Source organism: Medicago sativa, chromosome 4 (genome assembly GCF_051527215.1).
Source record: "Medicago sativa cultivar Bolivia chromosome 4, Bolivia_mono, whole genome shotgun sequence".
NCBI classification, from domain to species: Eukaryota; Viridiplantae; Streptophyta; class Magnoliopsida; order Fabales; family Fabaceae; genus Medicago; species Medicago sativa.
In genome coordinates this window covers 35,561,766-35,569,368 of record NC_140752.1, presented here as the reverse complement: position 1 = coordinate 35,569,368, position 7,603 = coordinate 35,561,766, and the positions used below count along the sequence as shown (strand labels likewise).

The 7,603-nt window shown below is 39.5% G+C and overlaps 1 long non-coding RNA gene and 1 pseudogene across 1 annotated transcript; both read right to left on the bottom strand.

The window, feature by feature from the left end:
* Positions 1-2,754, bottom strand: LOC146929036 (uncharacterized). The gene is made up of 2 exons (XR_015005939.1): positions 2,194-2,754; positions 1-263 (listed from the first exon to the last, which is right to left on the bottom strand). It is a non-coding gene; the product is annotated as an uncharacterized LOC146929036 (long non-coding RNA).
* A 1,597-nt stretch (positions 2,755-4,351) lies between these two features.
* On the bottom strand, positions 4,352-6,953 carry LOC146929035 (uncharacterized; annotated as a pseudogene).
* Between the last annotated feature and the right edge of the window lie 650 nt (positions 6,954-7,603).

Genomic DNA, 7,603 nt, shown 5'->3' with positions numbered 1-7,603 from the left:
TATAATATCTCAACGATCACAGCGGAATTCAAATCATAAACTTCAACATATACATGCCATGGTCAATAAATCCTCAAATGAAAATACTTCAAATCCGACAAGTGGACAATAGCAACAACATAGCAACAGAATCCAAAACAACAAATAGACGCTAAGCCTAATCAGAGCCTAGATACTACGACACTGACACGACAACGGAGAAAGCTCCCGTCGTCCAAACATCCAACAAGCAAACTCACCAAGCGTCTAGTCCTGCACAACGTCTACCCATCCATACAGACAGGTAGGCGGTCGAAACCACTGGGGGTAAGTATTACATTAATCATAATCAAACTATAATAAACAGATGTATAATTGTAAAAGAGTTCACAAGTATTTGCATGCATGTTCAACATCAATCATTCAATCATACAAGCAATACAAGTATACACTTACCACCCATCATTAACAATCTCAAAAACAATCATCTGACAATTCAATTTATGCAATGCGCCTAGACTTGACACATATATGCATGTGGTACCAAATCAACAACAATGGATGCAACAAAAACATCCAAGTAAGAGTACACCTCCTCTTACTATGTAAAAGTACACCTCCTTTTACATTTCAACAACAACAACAACATGATATGATGCATGGACATATAGCAATGACTCGATAATGCACAACTCCAACATAACAACTATCAAAACAATGTAAAAGTACACCTCCTTTTACATTTCAACAACTCAACAACATTGCATTATCAAGAATCATGCTCATACATTCAACAATCATAGCTCACATAAGGTTCATCCACATTCATCATCATCAATTTACAATTCGTTTCCATTTACATCACATAAATCAAGTAAAATGGAATAACACAACAATTTATGATAAGCATCATTCTCAACCTTCCACAATCATTCAAACACAATTATTTAATCATATGTGACCATTCACAAAAGATTCATAAGACTTTAGTCCTTCAAGATTCATTTCTACTAAGTTCGTCTCCAAAAGTCACCTTTTAAAAATAATAGAATTTATGAACCAAAACCAACTCTACAAGCTCAATTGCCTATGCCATGTATTCTCACAAGTCGCTTATAGGTGCAGTAGAGGATACATAAGCATTTCATCGGCCAAAAACAACGAATTCATAAAAATCACAAAGTTCGTCTCACTTTTCCACTTTTTACAAAATTTTCCATTTTCAAAGCAAAACAAGTTAGATCCCTCACATCATAGTTTAAATACTACTAAACACCTTATTTGAACTCATAAAATATAAGTTTCAAAGATTGGAAACAATCCATAAGGTTTGGGTCGACTTAGAAATAGTTATGCGGAATTTTCGTAAAATTTCACCAAGACCACCTTGGAGTATTTTCATCATAACTCAAAAACCAAGAATTATTTTCAAGTCAAACCAAAGCCATTGGAAAGCTAACAAAATTCTCTACAACTTTCATGTTTACACCGAAAACCAATTCAAAACAGAAACGTGCGAAAAAGACGCAAGAATGCGAAACAGGGAGTTCTGTCCTGTGCAACTCGCAACTGCGAGTAACTTTACTCGCAACTGCGAGTAGCTCCCAGGAAGCCACTCCTGCTCGCATCCAACTCGCAGCTGCGAGTGCAGTGCGAGTTGTGACAGTAGTTTCGGGAAAAAGAGCCATTTTCACCCCAAAACCCCAATTTTGACTCCCCAATGCCCAAATTTGATTCCAAAGTTTGTTTAAACATTTCTAAACATGAAAAAAACACACAAAATCATATACAACTTGCCCCAAAACATTCTCTTAACCAAAATCATCATTTGACCCATTTTCATGAAAACTTCAAATAAACAACACAAGTTCAAAATTATGAATACCCAAGGTTCAATTCTTCAACAGCATCATCTCACAACATCAACAGCAACTAAACATCATGGATTTACCACCAATTCAACAACTACAACATAATTCATCAACTATTTCACTCAAGAACATGTTGTATGTATATAAACCCATTTTGTCATGCAACTTCAACAACAACAACACAATTATCATTCAATTCACATACCCAAACATTGCATCACAACATAAGCACGAATTTCACCATTAATTTCACAAATAATTAATTATTCAAATAAGCACTTATGTAAGAAGTTAGGGTAGAAGCTACAACTAGGTGATTATGAGTAAAGACTAACCCCCTTACCTCTAACACCAAGAATCCTTAATTCAAGCTTCAATTTAGCTCCTAGATGGTGAATCTCCCTCTTGCCTCTAACCCTTGTTCTTGCTCTTCTCTCTAGTTTCTATCTCTTCTCCTCTCCAATGAAATGAAATGAAATGAAAATGTTGTAACCCTATCTCTTCTCACCAACATTAGTTTATAAAGGCTCACTTAATGGGCTTATCTCACAACCTTAATGGGCCTAACCCATTTCTAATTCAACCTCAAAAATGTTAGTACTCACTTACTGGTAAAATACAACACTAACGGTCACTTAACGGTAATTAAAATAATTACTACACCCTCTCTAGTAACTAGGTAAAATAATAACTTCCACTAAACACTAAAAAAAAAAATAACTTTCTGCAAAATTACAAAATTGCCACTGCCCTCAAAATGACCAAAATGCCCCTAAGTCCAAAATGACTAAATTACCCTTCTACACCGAATTCTACGAATCCCGACCAAAAATACACACAGAGGCAAATAATCACATAAGAGCACATATAACACACATAAATAAATAATAAAATAAAACTAGCGAAAATCGGGCTGTTACATCCTGCGCCTTCATCTTAATAGTAGAATCCATAGGATCTTCTTCGAAACCCAAAGGTTCGTCATCGTTATACAATCCAACATTTGATCGTCAAGGAGGTCATCAGTAACATCTACTACCGGAGTTTCGATCACCTCTTCTTGCATCATTTCGATCACCTCTTCTTTAATCTTTGACAAGATCTGTGGCGCAAACCTTCTAGGAATCTGCTTCACTGGTTTCTTATCTGACTGAATCGGCAACCTCAATTCTACTACCTTTCGATTTAAACCGGGCCTTTCATTGTAATCCCAGGCGAAACAATCTTTGTATTCCTTTAGGAGCACTACAATTCGATCTTTGAATTCCTTGGGAATTTTGGCGCTAACATATGTTGGCCTCTTGACGGAGCCATCTCCCAAATCTACTTCTTCGAGAGGATCCTGCGCCTTCATCTTAATAGTAGAACCCATAGGATCTTCTTCGAAACCCAAAGGTTCGTCATCGTTATACAATCCAACATTTGATCGTCAAGGAGGTCATCAGTAACATCTTCTACCGGAGTTTCGATCACCTCTTCTTGCATCATTTTGGCCTCTCTGGCCGTGTTTAATTGTGTTTCGGCCACATATGCCGTAATTTTGTCCCAAAAATTGGGCTTAATCATGGATCACTTTTCGATGTCTCACCCAGTTGGTGAGATTGCATACTCTGTTGATCTTGGAGTGAGATCATCAGTAACCTTCTTGTATGCTGAAGCTCTTGTCCTGAGCACGTTCTCCTCTTCTAGGGGAGCTTTCTGATGATTCACCACTATGTAATCATGATCCACAAGTTCTCTTTCCCAAATAAAACCAACCTCTGGATGAAGCTTCATGGAACACATTTCACCTTCGGTGACGATGTATTTGGGTCCCAAAGAGAGAACTGGAGGAATAGTTGCTAGTTGTTTGTCAAAAATTTTCTTGGTGATGTTGTTCACTTCAGCCAGGAAATAACTTTGATCTGCTTCGACATTCTCCACCAAACCATCTTCTCGCCATATTGCAATCCTTTGATGCACAGTAGAGGGGACTGCCCCCACACCATGGATCCATTCCCTGCCTAACAACACATTGAAGTTAGCCTTAGATGGGACCACCATGAACGTAGTTGTTCTTTTCACACTTCCAACTATCAAATCAACTTCGACAGCCCCAAGGGAATTGCCAGTTGTCCCTTCATAGTTAGTGAGGATTATATTATGTGGTTTCAAGTCAGAATCAACAATCCCAATTTTTTCCAAAAAGGATTGGGGTATCAAATTCACTGTGGCACCTCCATCCACCAATACTTTATTCACCCCCACACCATTTATCTTGGCTTGGATAAATAAAGGTTTAAGGTGATGCATCATCGAGATATCAGGCCTCTCGAACACTGCATGTTGATCCTCGACACAACCATTGTTCATAACATAATAGCATAATGGCTTGTGAATGGCCATTTCTTCAGTGAAATCACTTTCCACTTCATTTACCTCAGAAGGTACATCATATTCAACTGGCAGCACCGACACAACATTACACACTATGTCGAGACTTGGGTCGGATTCAGAGAAATTTAAGTCATGTCCTCATCCTCCTTTGGAAGGTCTTCTTTCAAAGTTGATAAAGGGGGAAATATTCTTTCGGTGGATGGTCTTTTGACCATTTCGAAAACAGCTTCCTGTTTCTCTTCCCTTTTCTCAACATTAGTAACGTCATTCGAAGCACTTGCCTTTTTCTGGCGTTGATACCTTCGCCATTGTGTTTTTGTCATGGGGTTCTTACCTTTGTAATTGTTGTTGTAGGCATACTTGTTGGAATTCGATGTCTCCTGCTGATGAGACGTTATGGCCACTCTTTTCACCCATTTTGTTGGTGGGGCAGAGTAACCAGATTTCTTGCCCCCAGAAAAGACCCAAGTATCTGTAGGAGCCTTCGAAGAAGGATTGAAAGTCTTCCTATGACTTTTGCCTGGATTTTTCTCTGAGGCTTTCATCTTATAAGGAACCCCTCGTTTGTTGAAACAAAATTTTGGCCGGTTATCAACCCATCCCCCTTTGCGTTTAGCTTGGGGTCGAAATCCCTCGACGGATCTTGCAGCTTCTTTATCGAAAACTATGCTACATCTTGGGCAAAGCATGGCATGTGCATTGCAAATTTTGCATCTGTTGAGAAAATCGATTAAATCTTCCTCAGCCTTGGGATATGCCACTTTCATTTTTTCAGCAAATTGGTCTTCAGTAACCATTGCGTTTTCAAACTGATGGTCCTCAACAACCATCTCCTCGCCGGCTTGTAAATTTTCTTTCGATACAGGAGCCAAGGAAGGGGTTTCAGTGCTGCATTCTTCGGAGATATCTACCATGTTTATGGCAACCACATCAGCGTACATTGAATCGGCTTTCTTCAGAGGATCTACATCTATTTGCATTGACTGTTTGGTCTTATCTCCAAACTTTAGCCTTCCCTTATCGAGAGTTGTTTGCACAGAATCCCTGAAACGAGTACAACGAGATAAGTTATGGCCTAAAAATCCATGGAATTTACAAAATCGTCGTTTCTTCCTTTGTTCTAAAGGAGGTAGTTTCATGTTTTTTGGCACTAATATTATGCCATATGCAACTAAGAGATCGAAGATCTCCTCACATTTAGAAACATCAAAAGTATAAGTTTTGGGAGGGTATTTGTCATTTTTAGGCTCTTCGGGATTTTTCCCATTCGATGGTCTCAACAATTTACATGTGTAAGGCGGTCCATCTTTTAATTCTGCGAAATTTATCTCGTTTTCTTCGACAGTATCTGATCCACAATCGAACTCAGGGTCACTGTCTCCTACATCTACATAGGCAACTTTTTCCTTTATAAGAAATTTGTTCGTCCGGGCTTTCTCAGCCTTAAGTCTTTCGACTTGTCGGACTCTGTCTGCTAACTGTGCCATATCCCTAAGATATTGGGTTTCCAACTTCTTTCGAACGGAATAGTCAAGGCCACCAGCAGCCATTTCGACCAATTCATGTTCTGGCACTGAGGTAAAACACCTGGCCTTAAGAAGACGAAATCTATTCAGATAATCATCGATTGATTTGTGCGTCTTTCGTCGAACGCTGGCCAGTTCTTTCAAACTAATTTTAGATTGGCCCATGTAGAATTGTTCATGGAAAGCTTTTTCCAATTGATTCCAACTAAAAATGGAGTGTGGAGGCAAAGTGGTGAACCAAGTGAAGGCATTTTTTGTCAAAGAACTTGGAAAATATTTCAACCTTAAGTTTTCATTGTTTGCCACTTCACTCGCCTCCATAAGGTATCGAGCAATGTGTTCGACTGCCGACTCATTGGTCTCCCCAGCAAATTTAGTAAATTTGGGGACTTTCCAATTCCTTGGTAATTCAGTTTCCAAAACATATTCAGATAAAGCCGACACAAAATTGGGGCCTATGTAAAACCATATTAAAACCATTTTGGGCTAACAAAGCCTCGACAACATTCACTATGTTATTATGCCCCTCATAATTGTTTCGACGGGCTTGCATGACCACTTGGTCTGCATCTTGGTGCTTGTTTACCAATATTGGTGCCCTTTCGGGCTCCTCTGGAGCCTGGGGCTGTGCCCTTCGCGGTTGCATTTGATTTTCAGGCACTTGGGCGTTTTGACTAACTGCAGGGGGTTCCGCTGACCCAACATTTAGATTTCGAGTTATCAGTGTACTCCGTGTCGCTGGGGCCCCGAAGAAATCAGCGATTCGCTCCATTTGAGCGGACAACGCTTGGTAACTGTTGTTAGTATCTCGAATTAGAGGATTAATTACCGTACCCATTTGCTGTGTTACTAAATTGGCCATTTCGTGATTGGCCTCGTCCATCTGTTGCCTTAAGGCCATCATGGACGCATTAGTCAAAGATTGCTGGGGTGTTGCCACAGGAACGCTCACCCCAGGAGTAAACAATTGGGGCATTGGTACGTTTAAACTCTCGGAGAACGAAGATGGGTTCGTGTGTAGGCCTTGCATTAAGGAACTTGGCATACCGTATGGTATATTTCGATGGCTTGTGCCAAGATTGAAAAACACTGGAACGGCCTGCGTACTTTGGCCAGGGACAGTCGATCCTGTTGGAATGGTCTGAGTTGTTTGAGCGGACGCCGTGACCGCTGGAATGGCCTGAGATGTTGGCATGGCCATCGTTGATTCGAAATTTTATAATACTGTCGTGGTGGTACTACTCGGGATTCCCTGCGTACCACTAGATGATGTGGGAGGGTTGGTTGTTGTTCCTGATGCGGCGTTTGATGCCGCTGTGTTTGGAATAGGAGGAGGACGTGCCATTTCAGGAAGTTATTTTTTACTCCTTAAGAGCATGCACAACGCAAACCAACAATATAAATCAAACAAATTTCGCAATGAAATTATTCACAAAGGCACAAAAAGGTCCCACTGGGCGTGCCAATTTGTTTACACTGATTTTTGGTAAACAATCGCTGGTTTAAAAATAGTTACTTGCAAGATCAACCAGTAAATCTTAGGAGCATATTTGTGCTTTTGTTATTTCTAGGAAATTGTAATGTTCTTAAAAGATTAAATAAACAAGAATGATAAAAGCAATCGAACTCAACCCTGTTGAATCCAATCGAGTTTTGTTGAATAAAAACAAGTAAAAAATGTTCAAAAAGAACAAGTAAAATGCAAAGACATTCAAGAAAAAGAACTTAAATTGCATTGATTGAATGTAAACCGGTACACAGATTCATACATCGCAAGTTGTGACTCGTTTCTCGCTTCCATACGGATAATTTGAGCGTAAGTTTTGTATGATTGAATTGTGACCACTTTTC